Source organism: Anopheles ziemanni (assembly GCF_943734765.1).
Source record: "Anopheles ziemanni chromosome X unlocalized genomic scaffold, idAnoZiCoDA_A2_x.2 X_unloc_1, whole genome shotgun sequence".
Lineage (NCBI taxonomy): Eukaryota > Metazoa > Arthropoda > Insecta > Diptera > Culicidae > Anopheles > Anopheles ziemanni.
Genome location: NW_026689707.1, coordinates 462,094 through 476,687, shown reverse-complemented (window position 1 = coordinate 476,687; position 14,594 = coordinate 462,094).

Here is a 14,594-nt window from a genome sequence, read left to right as displayed (position 1 = left end):
TTCCACTCACGATACCTGTGAAGACAGTCGAAGCTGGGACTATACCGAACATTCATAGTACCAGTGCTCACATACGCCTCCGAGACATGGACTCTGTCCAAATCTGACGAAACCCTCTTAGCCGTGTTCGAGAGGAAGATGCTCAGGAGGATTTTTGGCCCCGTATGTGAGGAGGGACAATGGAGGAGCCGTTATAACGACGAGCTCTACGAGCTGTACGGCGACCTTACTGTCGTACAGCGAATTAGACTCGCCAGGCTCCGGTGGGCTGGTCATGTCATGAGAATGGCACCGGACGACCCAGCACGTAAAGTCCTTTTAGGCTGTCCCCAAGGACAGAGGAGGCGTGGTAGGCCTAAATTGAGGTGGACGGATGGCGTAGACGAAGCCGCCAATAAAGCCGGGATACGGAATTGGACCAGCGTGGCGAGCGACCGTGAGCGGTTTCGGATGGAGCTTCGTCAGGCCAAGACCGCTCAGCGGTTGTAGCGCCATATAACGAACGAACGAGTTTTCGGCGTCTTGCCCAAAACACTCCCGGACTCCTTTCTTTTGTACGATGCAGAGCATTTCGTCCAGCGTCCGATACGCGTCAACTCTCTGCAACAACATTTTTGTCGCCTTCTTTGCTTCGTCGGCCGTATGGTTGCCGACAGCGACGCGAGTCCAATTTATTTTCTGAAGCCGGTCGTCTGCTTTCTTCTCGTCCTCCGCTGGCAAAATTGCTCGAAGCTGGTGGACCAAATCATCGTACTCGGCTACCGTCCACTGTTCGGCAGCAACGTTACCGAAATTCGCACATTGTTCGGTCTCCGCCGATCCGAACAAATCCTCACTAGCGTTTATCCAACTCGAGGCCATTTTCTGCACGAAACTTTTTATTTATTCTGATGTAAATTGGTTGAGTCTGCTTCTTTCGTCCGTAGGAAGGCGTCTTTAAAATGGCGTCGCTTTTTTCGGCAGGTACATTGAATCGATTCTCTGTCCTGCTTCCCGAAATTTCAGTTGAACGGAAAGGAATTTATTATTTTTCAATAGCTCACAAACAAAATCAAGAAAACGTTGTTTCATTCAGCGTAAATGTTCCAATATTGTTGCGGTCATGTGGAAGAATCATCATTAAATTAAATATAACGACCAGAGTGAGCAACTTATTTCAAAACAAGAATAATTAAAAATTTGTTCGTTGGTTTTCATTATTCTCGTTGGAGAACTGAACCCACACTTTGTAAACACGACGAAATTGAAGACAATTGTCAAAAAATCAACTTCATACGGAATAATTATTTGTTTCTGCTGTAACAGATTTTTTTTTAATTTACATCTGCGCATATATAATAAAAATGAAACTTTTGGTCTCCAAATTACCTTTCCAAAAATATATAATAATTCGAGATCGGGTTCTTCCAACCAGACTTATTTCCGGTTTTGTGGTTTTTTCCGATATCAGCAGTGATGACCAGTACCATGGTGCACCTACGATGAACCGCAATCGTAAAAATATGTTCTTTCAACATTCATCTTTCTCCTGCTTTCTTTGAAATAAGTCTAATGATAACGAATTAAAAAATTTTCAATTAATAAAAAACAATGTTCTGTTTCTAGCAAAAAAAACAAGAATTGAAATTATTTTATTCATTGCTCATCGTAGACCTACTTGAAGAACTGAACCTGTATTTTGTAAACATGGTTTCATTGAAACCACCTTCATACGTTGTTGAATGAATGGTTCGTTTCTGCTACAAAAGACTTTTTTTAATCTGCATCTGACCATATCGAAATGAAATAAGTTTTCTTGGTCCGCAATTTACCATTCCAAAAATATATAATAATGCGAGATCGGTTGCAAACAACACAACTTATTCCCGGATTTGCTTATTTGACAATAAACAGCTCACCGGAATCACCTTCGGTAAAGTTTACCCGTAGAAATGTGTTCTTTAATTATACATCTTCATCCTATTTGCTTGTCGTCAGTTGCTCGGACTTGAGATAATTATGTTTTAATTTTTCAAAAACAAAGTACTATTTCAAGCATGAAAACATGAAATTAAAATATTTTTTTATTGATATTCGACCACCTACTTGAAGAACATAACCCGTATTTTGTAAACATGGTTTCATTGAAACCACCTTCATACGTTGTTGAAATAATGGTTCGTTTCTGCTGCAAAAGAATTTTTTTAATCTGCATCTGACCATATCGAAATGAAATATGTTTTCTTGGTCCGCAATTTAACATTCCAAAAATATATAATAATGCGAGATCGGTTGCAAACAACACAACTTATTCCCGGATTTGTTTATTTGACAAAATAAAGCTCACCGGAATTACCTTCGGTAAAGTTTACCCGTAGAAATGTGTTCTTTAATTATACATCTTCATTCTTTTTGTTTGTCGTCAGTGCTCGGACTTGAAATAATTATGTTTTAATTTTTCAAAAACTAAGTACTATTTCAAGCATGAAAACATAAAATAAATTTTTTTTTTACTGCTCTACGACCACCTACTGGAAGAACTGAACCCGCATTTTGTAAACATGCCGACATAGAAGAAATCATTGAAACCACCTTCATACGTTGTTGAAATAATGGTTCGTTTCTGCTACAAAAGACTTTTTTTAATCTGCATCTGACCATATCGAAACGAAATAAGTTTTCTTGGTCCGCAATTAACCATTCCAAAAATATATAATAATGCGAGATCGGTTGCAAACAACACAACTTATTTCCGGATTTGCTTATTTGACAATATACAGCTCACCGGAATCACCTTCGGTAAAGTTTACCCGTAGAAATGTGTTCTTTAATTATACATCTTCAGCCTATTTGCTTGTCGTCAGTGCTCGAACTCGAGATAATTATGTTTTAATTTTTCAAAAACAAAGTACTATTTCAAGCATTAAAACATGAAATTAAATTTTTTTTTTATTGATATTCGACCACCTACTTGAAGAACTAAACCCGCATTTTGTAAACATGGTTTCATTGAAACCACCTTCATACGTTGTTGAAATAATGGTTCGTTTCTGCTACAAAAGACCCGGTTGACAGAAATTCAAATTTTCTGCTGCTGTCATGTACTTCCAGCAAGAGTCCCAGCAACCTCCCAGCAAGTCAAAATTTGACGGATCGCCCATGTATTGCCGCACACATTTGCATTGGTTTGCTTGGTGGTGTGGGTGAGACTAGCTCGCGTGTAGGTGTGTGTGTGTGTGTATGGTATATTCTACGAATGTGATATTTTTTTCTACCCGCAGAATGCTGCGGTGAAATCAAAACATTTGTTTTTTGAGAATTAAGTCATCGGATGTTTATTATTCGGATATTTGCGATCACACTGTTTTCTGACTTACCAGTGTAGAGTTCCAGCCTCTGCAGTGGACTTGTCGTCCCAGAAAGATCCAATTCTTAACTGCATATGCGATCCAGCTCATGCACCATTCGACGCATTCTTTAGCTTTGGTTTTCATTCCTAAAAGTAAAAAAAAGTTAGAATGTTACTGATTTAAAGTTCCTAGTTTTCCATCATTTTCATACGTTTATTAGTTTGTTCTTACCTCAGCAGTATTAATGGCACGATCATAACACTTGATGCTCAATGCACTTGCGCCTGCACTCTGTGATTGCTATGACCAGAATGCGCAAATACATGATGCTGTGGTTGCTCCAACAAGAAACACACTCACATATCTCAAATACTATTCGTACGTAAGTACGTGCCTATACGCGTATAACGACACAGTAAGCATTTGGCGATAGTTTGGTGTTGCATGGTTGCAAAGGATAGAATATACATAGGACGCATTCGCACCTTTTCTCTCCCTAAGAAAACGACCAACGCACACATTCTAATTTCTAATCATAGAGTTAAGGGGGGGAGAAGTACAGATTTTTGGATGCGGGGACCCAAAATCAGGGTGAACTGACATTTGTCGTCAACCGGGGACTTTTTTTAATCTGCATCTGACCATATCGAAATGAAATAAGTTTTCTCGGTCTGCAATTTACCATTCCAAAAATATATAATAATGCGAGATCGGTTGCAAACAACACAACTTATTCCCGGATTGGCTTATTTGACAATATACAGCTCACCGGAATCACCTTCGGTAAAGTTTACCCGTAGAAATGTGTTCTTTAATTATACATCTTCATCCTATTTGCTTGTCGTCAGTGCTCGGACTTGAAATAATTATGTTTTAATTTTTCAAAAACTAAGTACTATTTCAAGCATTAAAACATGAAATTAAATTATTTTTTTTATTGATCTACGACCACCTACTGGAAGAACTGAACCCGCATTTTGTAAACATGCTGACACAGAAGACAATTGCCGAAGAGTAAACTTCATACGGCAATTAATTTTGTATTTGTTTCTGCGCTAAAAGACTTTTTTTTAATCAGCATCTGATCAAATCGAAATTAAATAAGTCTTCTTCGTCTCCATTTTACCTTTCCAAAAATATATCATCATACGGGACCGGTTGCGAAAAACTCGACTTATTCCCGGTTTTGTTTCTTTGACAATATAAGCGGCTTTGACCGGGAAGACCTTCAATGAAGTGTATCGGTAGAAATGTTTTCTTTCAGCTTTCATGTTCGTTCGCAAAATGATTAACGCGACAACCCGAAATAACTGTGTTCGCAAATAATTTCCGTTCAATCCGAATTTATTATTTTCCCCAAAAAGAAAGCACACGCATTGTCGGGGATACTAGTTTATTACCAAAATGTGCGTGGAGTCCGCACGAAACTTGACGATCTACGTTTGGCTGTATTGGAATCCGGTTACGACATTACAGGGTCTGCAGCCATACAATGGCAGGACCCAACCGGTACAGGGATTCATTAACGTGCTAGGGGGATTACCTGTACCGGTAGAGGGATATCCGCGGGCATATAATTGCAAACTGCGTTGGCTGAGGGGAATCAAGCTGGCGTATTGTTGCGGTTGTCAACCGGTCGCAAAATAGTAGGTATCTGGCAACCGTGCATGATTCAAATGTGTCGCACAAATGACCGTTAGATGGCGTGCTAAACAACTAATCGAACACGTTGAAAGGAAATATCAAATTTAGTTTTTGATATAATATTTTTTCCGTAAATACTAAATACGAAATTTCATTTACACGTAGTTTTTCGACGTTTTTACTCGACATCTAACGGTTACTCATGCGATACATTTGAGTGTGCGGTGCACAGCACCGCTCATGCACGGTTGCCAGATACATACTATTTTGCGACCGGTTGACAACCGCAACAATACGCCAGCTTGATTCCCCTCAGCCACTGTGGTTTGCAATTATATGCCCGCGGATATCCCTCTACCGGTACAGGCAATCCCCCTAGCACGTTCATGAATCCCTGTACCGGTTGGGTTCTGCCATTGTATGGCTGCGGACCCTGTATCATCCTTACTGAGACGTGGCTGGATGATTCCATACCCTCCACTATGTTGTTCGACGATTCATTCCTAGTATTCAGGTGCGATCGCAACCAATACACTAGTGATCGAACTCGTGGTGGAGGTGTATTAATTGCGTGTGCGGCTTCGTTTCCCGTTTCGGCTGTTTTGCTCCCGTTTCCATCGCTGGAGGCTGTGTGGGTGCGTATGCAGCTGAATGCGGTATCCGTTTTGTTGGGCGCTGTATACGTGCCTCCAAATGCCCCTGCCGGCACGTACGAAACCTTGCATGATTGCATTGGCGCGGCCCTCGAACGCCTGCCCTCTAACGGCAACCTCCTGGTGATTGGGGATTTTAATATGCCGACCATCGGTTGGTCAGCCGATCCTACCGCTGCGTCTCACTTCGTGCCGACTGTTTTTGGACCACGTGACACGGCTTTCGTCGACGGCGTACATCTAAATGGACTCATGCAGCTTTCGGGGATCGTCAACGCTCGAGGCCGTCAGCTTGATCTCGTCTTTGGAAACCCTGCTGCAGCTTCGTACTGTGGTACTATCATCCCTGCGCCTGTGCCGTTGTTGCTCGAGGATTCGCACCACCCTGCACTGGAACTCAACCTGGACATCAGCCCCCCGGCCCCAGCCCCTCGCTTGCCTCCCGGACGCCCTCGAGAGTTGGACTTCCAGAAACTGGATCGTGCTCGTTTTGAGGAACTTATCCGGAACCAATTGGGAGCTTCCTGGACCTGGACACTTCTGTAGATGCAGCCACCGCCAACTTCACGTCCACTATATTGTCATTCCTGTTTTCCTGCTGTCCTCTCCGTAAACCCCCTCCTAATCCGTTGTGGTCTGACGCTCACTTGCGTTCATTGAAGGCAGACCTTAAACGTGCGCTTCGGTCTTACCGTGCGCAGCGGTGTGTCTTCCGTCTGCGTGTTTTTAAATATGCAGCATCCGCATACCGGGCTTACAACCGGTTCCGGTACGGTTGCCACATCGCGCGCATCCAATCGAGGCTCCTTTCTGACCCGCGGTCTTTCTGGCGGCACGTGGACAGGCGTCGTGGTGTCTCCCGCATTCCCACTTCCATGTCCGTGGGCAACCGCTCTGCTTCCACTCCTTTGGCAATAAGCAATCTGCTTGCTGAACATTTCGCCGGTCTCTTCGTTGACACTGCTTGTCCGACTGCGCCTCTCTCTGATGGTTTAGCTTTCACGCCTCGTGACGCAGTTAATCTGGGCACCATTGAGATCAGCGAGGCCTCGGTTCTCACCGCCATCAATCAGCTGGAATGCTCCTTCTCTCCTGGTCCAGACGGCATTCCTTCCTCGGTGCTCGTTCATGGTGGCCGTGCCTTGGCCCCTGTCCTTACTCGCCTGTTCTCCAGGTCGATCAGGGAGGGGGTTTTTCCCACTATGTGGCGGTCTGCCTGGATGACTCCGTTACACAAGAGTGGTTGCCGTTCCACTCCCTCTAACTATCGAGGCATCTCCCTCATTTGTGCAGTTTCTAAAGTCCTCGAATCTATTGTCCATTCCTCCCTGCTTCCCTCTGTTCACTCCCTGATCCCACCTTCCCAGCATGGTTTCATGCCGAGGCGCTCAACCGTTTCGAACCTTATGTCCCTGATGCTCGACCTGTATCCGCACATCGCTGCCGGGAAACAGGTAGATGTAATCTACACCGACTTCAAGGCAGCCTTCGACTGCTTAAAACATAGGCTGGTCCTTGCCAAGCTCGAACGGATGGGTTTCGGGGGGTCGCTTCTTCGCTGGCTTCAATCCTTTTTGGCAAATAGGACTTACAGAGTCAGGGTCGAGGGGGCTCTTTCGGATCCATTCGTTGGGCTGTCGGGTGTTCCTCAGGGAAGCGTCCTGAGTCCCCTCCTTTTCTCGCTTTTCATCGCCGACTGCGCTAGTGTTCTCCCACCAGGGGGTTACCTTCTGTATGCGGATGATGTCAAGCTCTATCTTCCTGTATCCTCGTCTAATGATCTCCTCTCCTTGCAACGTTTCGCTGATGATTTTTCCGCCTGGTGTACCGCCAATAGCCTTGTTCTGTGTGTTCCGAAATGTTGTGTTATCTCGTTTAGTCGTTCTTCGAATAAACTGATACACAACTATTCCTTGAATGGCTTGCCGCTTCCACGCGTGTCGATTGTTAAAGACCTTGGGGTGTTGCTCGATGACCGGCTATCTTTTGCGCCACACCTCGACTCTGTGATCGAGCGCGCAAATAAGATCTTAGGCCTGATTACTCGCATGGCTTCCGAGATCCGTGATCCCCTGTGCCTACGGGCACTATATTGCTGCTGGGTGCGTCCTATCCTTGATTACGGTTGCGTCATTTGGTCTCCCGCTGGTGTCACGGCGCTGGATAGGTTGGAGAGGGTGCAGAGGAAGTTCACTCGGCTCGCCGTGAGGCGTCTTTTGAATAACCCCAGCGCTGCCATTCCTCCCTATCCTGTGCGGTGCCAACTTCTTGGGCTAGATAAGCTGAGTGTCCGACACAATAACGCTCGTTCATTGTTTATTGCCAACATCCTTCTCTCCAATATTGACTCCCCTTCCCTGCTTGCGGCTATTCCTCTTTATGTCCCATTCTACCAACTCCGCGAGCGCCCACCTTTATTCATCCCTACCCGCCGCTCATTGTTCGCTCAGAACGACCCTTGGCTGCGTGCCCTGCGTGCCTTCAATGCCGTAGGTGATCTGTTCGACCACAACTTGTCCATTGCTAGTTTTCGTTCTCGTTTATTGTCTCCTTCATTGTAACCGTTCCTCTTTTCCTACCTCCTAATTGCTCCATCCATTTCCTATCTATTGCGTTCCGTGTGATTGTTTGATGAGGCGGTATTCATTGTATAGCCCTAGCGGCAAACAATATGTAAAAAATAAACAAATAAACAAATAAACAAAAAAAAATGTCAATGCGACACATCCGATTCATGATTGTCAAATAAAAACAGAACACACCTCTTCCTCTTCACTCGTTGGGGAATTGTAAGTTTGTCAATTTCCTAAGCAGGCAGGTGCAAATTGTTATGACGACATTCAAATTCAGTGAAAAATAAATGCAACTTCGTTTTGATTAAAGCTTCACATTACTTTACATTTAAAACAGTTCGCCAGCCATGTCGGGAAATCGAAGTTCCCGCGGTCGACAGAAGTTTCCCACAACGGCGAGGAAATGCTTGATTTCACCGAATCAACGTTCAGCAGCCAGGGGCGTAGCTTCAGCAGCGCCGGCAGCAAACCCGGTTGATTTCCGAGCACCGGTCACAGCTTGTACCAGCAAACCTAAAGATGACTTAAGTACGAAACTGTTGGAGCTAGATAACACGTTGCTGAACGCGGTTGATTTGGCCAGCATCGAGAAAAAAGTCAAACGTTCGAAGCCGCGTACCTCATGGGGCGGAAATATGACACGCGCCGCAGCCGATCAACCGATCACACCGTTTCGAAAACGTTCCAAATCAGTTGGAGGTAGGTGAACGATTTATACGAGTGACAATAACGTAGGATTTAAGATACTTTTTACTTTATTTCAAAACTGTTTTCCTGTAACAGCCATTGAAAGAAGGCTTATGGCAAGTCCTCCGAAACTGCAAAAATCAGCTGTAAGTAGTCGCAAGATTTATGTGCTTAAAATGAACATGGACGGTGGCGAGGTGAGCGACGGAGGGAGGGACAGTGGCTGTAATGAAAATCTAACATCAAATCGGTCAAACGTTGCAAACGAGGAAATTCCTCCGGTTCGTCCTCTGTCCTGGGTGGAAAATGACGATGCTGAAATGCTACCATGTGGGCAGGTACCGATCGCCAGCCATGATCAACTTGACACGGACGAAATAATCAAGGCTAAACTGAAACGGATCGGGTCCACCAAACCAGTAACGCACGTCGGTGATATGCTGCGAGAGGGTAACGGGTTCGAGGTGTACACAAACCAGGACATCTGTTCGCAGTACATGCGGCTAGACGAGTCCCTCGCTGATGAGGGGGTGGAGCGAATCGTCGCGATTCGATTATTTTTTATTTATTTGAAGAACGATGGAGACGTGAATATTTTTTTCTCCTTCGCTGTGTTCATCACATGCGTAGAGCGATTTTGCCAGATTGACGTAAACAAGCAACACGGTAAGTTCGCTAAAGTTTTTCGGCGATAATTACATATAATTTTTACATTTCATCTATTGCAGGGTAGTATATCTGGTATTCAATCAACTATCAACTATTCAACCTACGATCCTAGCTAGTTGGAGACATCTTTTTACGCAGAATGATAAGTTCCGGAGCAACGCACCTGACCGATAGAAGCTGAGCAAAAAACTTCCTCAACTAGCAGGTAAGCTCTGCAGTGAAGTATGTATATTTCATACGAAATAGTTTATTGTATAGTGTGTATGCTGTTCTTGATGGATTATCGATGTTAACTTAGTTTTCGGTGTTATTGGATTCACAAGAAATCCAGAAATAAAAAGATAAAAACGCAACAAACCATTTCGTCCAGTGTATTCATTCGCGCAAGGGCTGTGACGTCAGAGCCGTGCGTAGAAGCGAAAGAAAAAATCTCTCGGAAGTAACTCTCGGGTCTGGGGCTCTCGCGCGCTCACCTCTCAAAAATTGCACGACTGCCGCTGCTATTGTCAACCCCGCGGGAAACGGCACTCACCTCCCCTTAATTTCCACCCGTTTCACACTTCTTCCGTCATTTGTTTAACCCCTCTGGTCCACAAGCATGTATGCCGCATTCTTGTATTTCGTGCACTTCCCCTTACTTCGCCTGTCCCGTCCACGATCTAACGCAGTGAGCAGCTACGCACACTACTTCTCCTCCATTACGAATTCTGCCCCCTGCTTCAAACAAAGTAGTTGAAGCTTAAAGTGTATCGAAAGTCAAACTTTTGACATTTGGATCGTTATCCACTTTTTTTTATCATGGAAAAATGTCGTCCAGTCAGTATTTCTCCCGAAAATATTGAATAACTTTGATGCAAAATAAATGAACATGCATTTAAAATATTCCTTGCATCGATTTATTCTATTTTCTTGGATAATAATAGCATAAAGTTAGCTTTGTATGAATGGTTTTGACATTTCATTTATTGTAAAATTTATTACATAACCTTGAATATCTGTATACTACTGGTGCGTTTGTAAGTTGAAGTGGTTACAAAATATTGAAAAAGTGTTTACAAATTTCAAAAACTAATTATGGAGCCATCATCGTCGAAGAAAAGTAGCTTTTTCTATGTGAAACGAAAGCGAGAGGTGGAGGAACTGGAGCGAATGTGTGATGAAGAACTTGGTGAAATGGACCTAACAGCATCACAAATTAAGTGGCCGGATCTGGATGTAGGTAAGTATTCTAAGTTCAGTAGTGAAACTATAAGTTAAATAAGTATTTCGGGTTACGAAAGTAAACTTTATTTTATTTTTTACGAGTCAGCCCAACAGAGGAGGTCGAGTATATTCCAGAGGGTTCTACCAATTTACTAGAGGAGGAGATAGTAAATCACCCTGCAGGAACAGAACTCGACGAAGATGACGCGGATGATGATCTAGATTTTGTAAACCATATGTCGATGATAGATGCGCTAAGGCACGTGGCAATTATATGTTGTTTTTCACGCTTCGCTCTTCGAGCCATATTAGCCATCATGAGGAAACATTATCAGGCTCCTCTTCCAAAGTCGCCGAAGACGTTCTTGAAAACTTCAAGCTCGATTGTTAGAGCAGTTAAACCAATCGAAGGGGGGCATTTGTGGTACCGGGGGATAGAGGCGGTACTTAACAATTTCTTTGAGTGAGTACGAATTTTTCCAGTACATTATAAACAATAACATGAAATCTTCATTTAGGTTTATCATCCCGGACATTACCCAACTATCGATTGATGTATCAATCGACGGATTACCGCTCTTCAAAAAGAGTCGCAAAAACTTGCTTCCGATTCAAATAAGAGCAGTAGAGCTGCCTAAAATGCCAGTTATGGTAATCGGAACGTTTGGCGGATCGTCTAAACCGGGAAGCTTAGAAGATTTTCTCAGACCATTTATAACGGAAGTAAACGAGCTATATCAACGTGGCTTAAAGTTAGGTAGTCGAGTGATACCGTTTATGTTACGCGCCGTTATTGCCGATGCACCAATGCGAGCGTATTTAAAAGGTATTTTCTTAATTTTTCTTTTATAGTAGAAGAGAGTTTTATATATTTTTCTCATGTTTTTTGTGATTTCAGTCACAGTGAACTTCAATGGTAGGCACGGGTGTTTATCCTGCACAGCTGTCGGCCGGTCCGAGCGATCAGGTAGAGGAAGAACAACAATTTTCGAAACGGTCAATGCTCCGCTACGAACCGACGCTGCGTTCAGGAGTGGAGCCTATCCAGATCACCAAACCGGCCGAACCCCGTTAGAGGATATCGTCCATTTCGATATGGTAAAGGGATTTCCTGTAGGTGAACGGCTTCATCTGATTGATGAAGGCGTCACCAAAAAAATACTTGAGGGCATGTTGGCAAACTGCTTCAATGAGCGCCAATTCATTCATTGGGGAAGCCGACAAAAGGATGTCGTTTCTGCATTTCTATTGAAAACACGACTTCCTTGTGAAGTTCCACGCCCAATGAGACACCTTAAGGAAGTAGCCCTGTGGAAAGCTACAGAATTTCGTATTTTTCTGCACTACATTAGCATAGTCATCTTCAAAGATTTTATGCTACCTGAAGCATATAATCATTTTTTATTATATTTTTGTGGAGTTACTATTTTAAGTACACTGGAGCATAAGGCACTTTTTCCACTTGCGAAACGAATGCTCAATGCATTCGTAAGAGATTTTGGCAAATTCTATGGGATATCGAAATTATCAAGTAATGTACACAATTTGCAACACGTAGCCGAGGAAGTTGAACGGTTAGGGCCACTGGACTCGTTTTCAGCATATGAGTTCGAAAATAACATGAGGTGGCTAAACCTCAAACGGTGGTCGCAGTGGTGAGCGTGAGCCAGCGCCGGGCAGCTGTGAGAGAGCCCGGGTCGTCTCGCTTATGCTCATTTCTCACTCATCCAACGTTCTGCTCGACTGATTTGAACTGCATGACTATTTAAACTCTCACTGTGGAGCTTCCTCCCGTCCACCCGTCTTACCCTCTCTCTCCCTTCCTTCGCGCCCCTCTGGCCCATATACACACCAGCCAAACCGGCTCTGACAGCCGCGTGCGCAGCGTTCTCGTGCATGTTACTATTTTAATTTTTATTGAAAAGTCTGCGCAGTATGTTTCTGTGTTTTGCCATCGATCATTTTTAGATACAATATACGGTGTTTCAACAACTTTACACGTGGTATGCTATCCAAATTATTGCAGATATATTGTATCGTAGTGGCGGTATACGTTTTATTGCTTACCTATTTTTCAGCACAGCAACTCAATATTTACAGCTACATATTGCCAATTTCATACTTCCCATATAAGGTGCACTGCCGTACATATATTAAGAAGGTAGGTGACTATTTGTTTGATTTGCCGCCGATGATTTAATATTTCACATGCATTATATCCAATATTGGTGAAATATCCATATTTGTCTATATTGTCATAGAACATTGCTGCGTTTGCCGTACTGTGAATGGAACGCTATGTCATGACGTATTTTTTAAAGAACGGTGTGAAAAGTCTGTGTAATGCTCAAATACAATGTATTATCTTAAATTTCGTTGAATCGCAATTTTTGATTACGTAGCAAATGTTTACGAAAGCCCCTGAGATCTCCACCGAAGAAAAAGGAGAAGATCAGCCTTGTGGTCTGTGAAATTTAAAAACAACTTGCATGAAGCTGCGGAGCGAACTACCGCTTGCTACACATTAAAAGCCAAGCCTTTCGTAAGCTGCGTTCGCTGTTTACGGTGATTACCCGATCCCAAAGGGTGTAAAGTTCGATCTCTAACCGGAATACGGACAAAACCTTGAAGTGCACTCAACAACTGGCTTAAGCGACCGTGTCAGCTGAGTAGGATTGCCGTATTCCTGGTCCCCGTAGTTGAAACTTGATTCCCCGCTCCATTTGGCCAAACTTTGAAACTCCTGGGCTCCCTCCCCTGGCCTACCTTTCGTTGAAACGCCGCCCCAAGGTAGGGTGGGTAGTGGTGCTTCTTCTTTTTTGAAAGCACAACCCCCGGGTCTGGGGATCTCAACCCCTCCCTCCCATCGCCCCTTTTCATCTTTTCCTGCTCGTCCTGTATCCCTATTTGTGGCCGCAACGATACCAGACGGTATTGGACGGTGTTGATACCTTCGTTCGATCCGTCGTCGGCTTCGTGGTGGTTGTGGCCGCTCTTCATTTCATGATGCTTCGAACAGGAAGGCAAACGACCTCCCCGGGCTTTCGACTGGTGCAAATCTGCTGGATGAGACTTTCTGCGCAGCCAGGGTTTCTTCGGGAGCGCTAGATCACATGACAGGTGTGGTAAAAACGAGGGCATGTGAAGAGGATATGTAGGGCCTATTCGTCTTGGTCCAAGCAAACGGAACAGTTTGCTGTACCCTCGAGGGGTTCTCTGTCGACACACTAGGTCAACAGAAATCCGTGCCCGGAAAGAAGCTGAGCAATGAAGACGTCCGTTTCCTCATGCTAAAATGAGGAAAGGTCAGGACTTTAAATAAAATGATCACCGTCGCAAAAAAAACCAACCTTACTCGTCTTTAAAATTATGGAACATGAATTCGTCTTTGCCCAATTTGGTCGTGTGATTGAATGGTACCGTAAATGGAGGTGCTCTCGTAAATTCTAAGCGTAAAACTAATTTTACGAAAATAATTAACGGTATCGCGAACGGTGATAACGGTTTATGCGTTTGAAACGGACGATCGTTTTCGAGCTGTTAGCTCCCGAGCGCCATCTACAAAAAAAAAACAAAACGATTGCTTGACCGGTAGCCACATCTACATTGTCTGAATTTAGCCAAAACCAATAGTTGAATTTCTAACTTGATTGACACTGCTGTAACATTCATATAAAAGAATGGATGGATGGATGGGAAAGTGGGCTGCCGAATTACATGAGTTTCTGCCGTATTTGTTGGCCCGACGGCCAGGTAATATGGATCCACGTTCCTATGGTCGCAAACCTCAAACGATGGTTTACGGTCGAGCTGAGAGAGAGTGTGCGCTGCTTGGA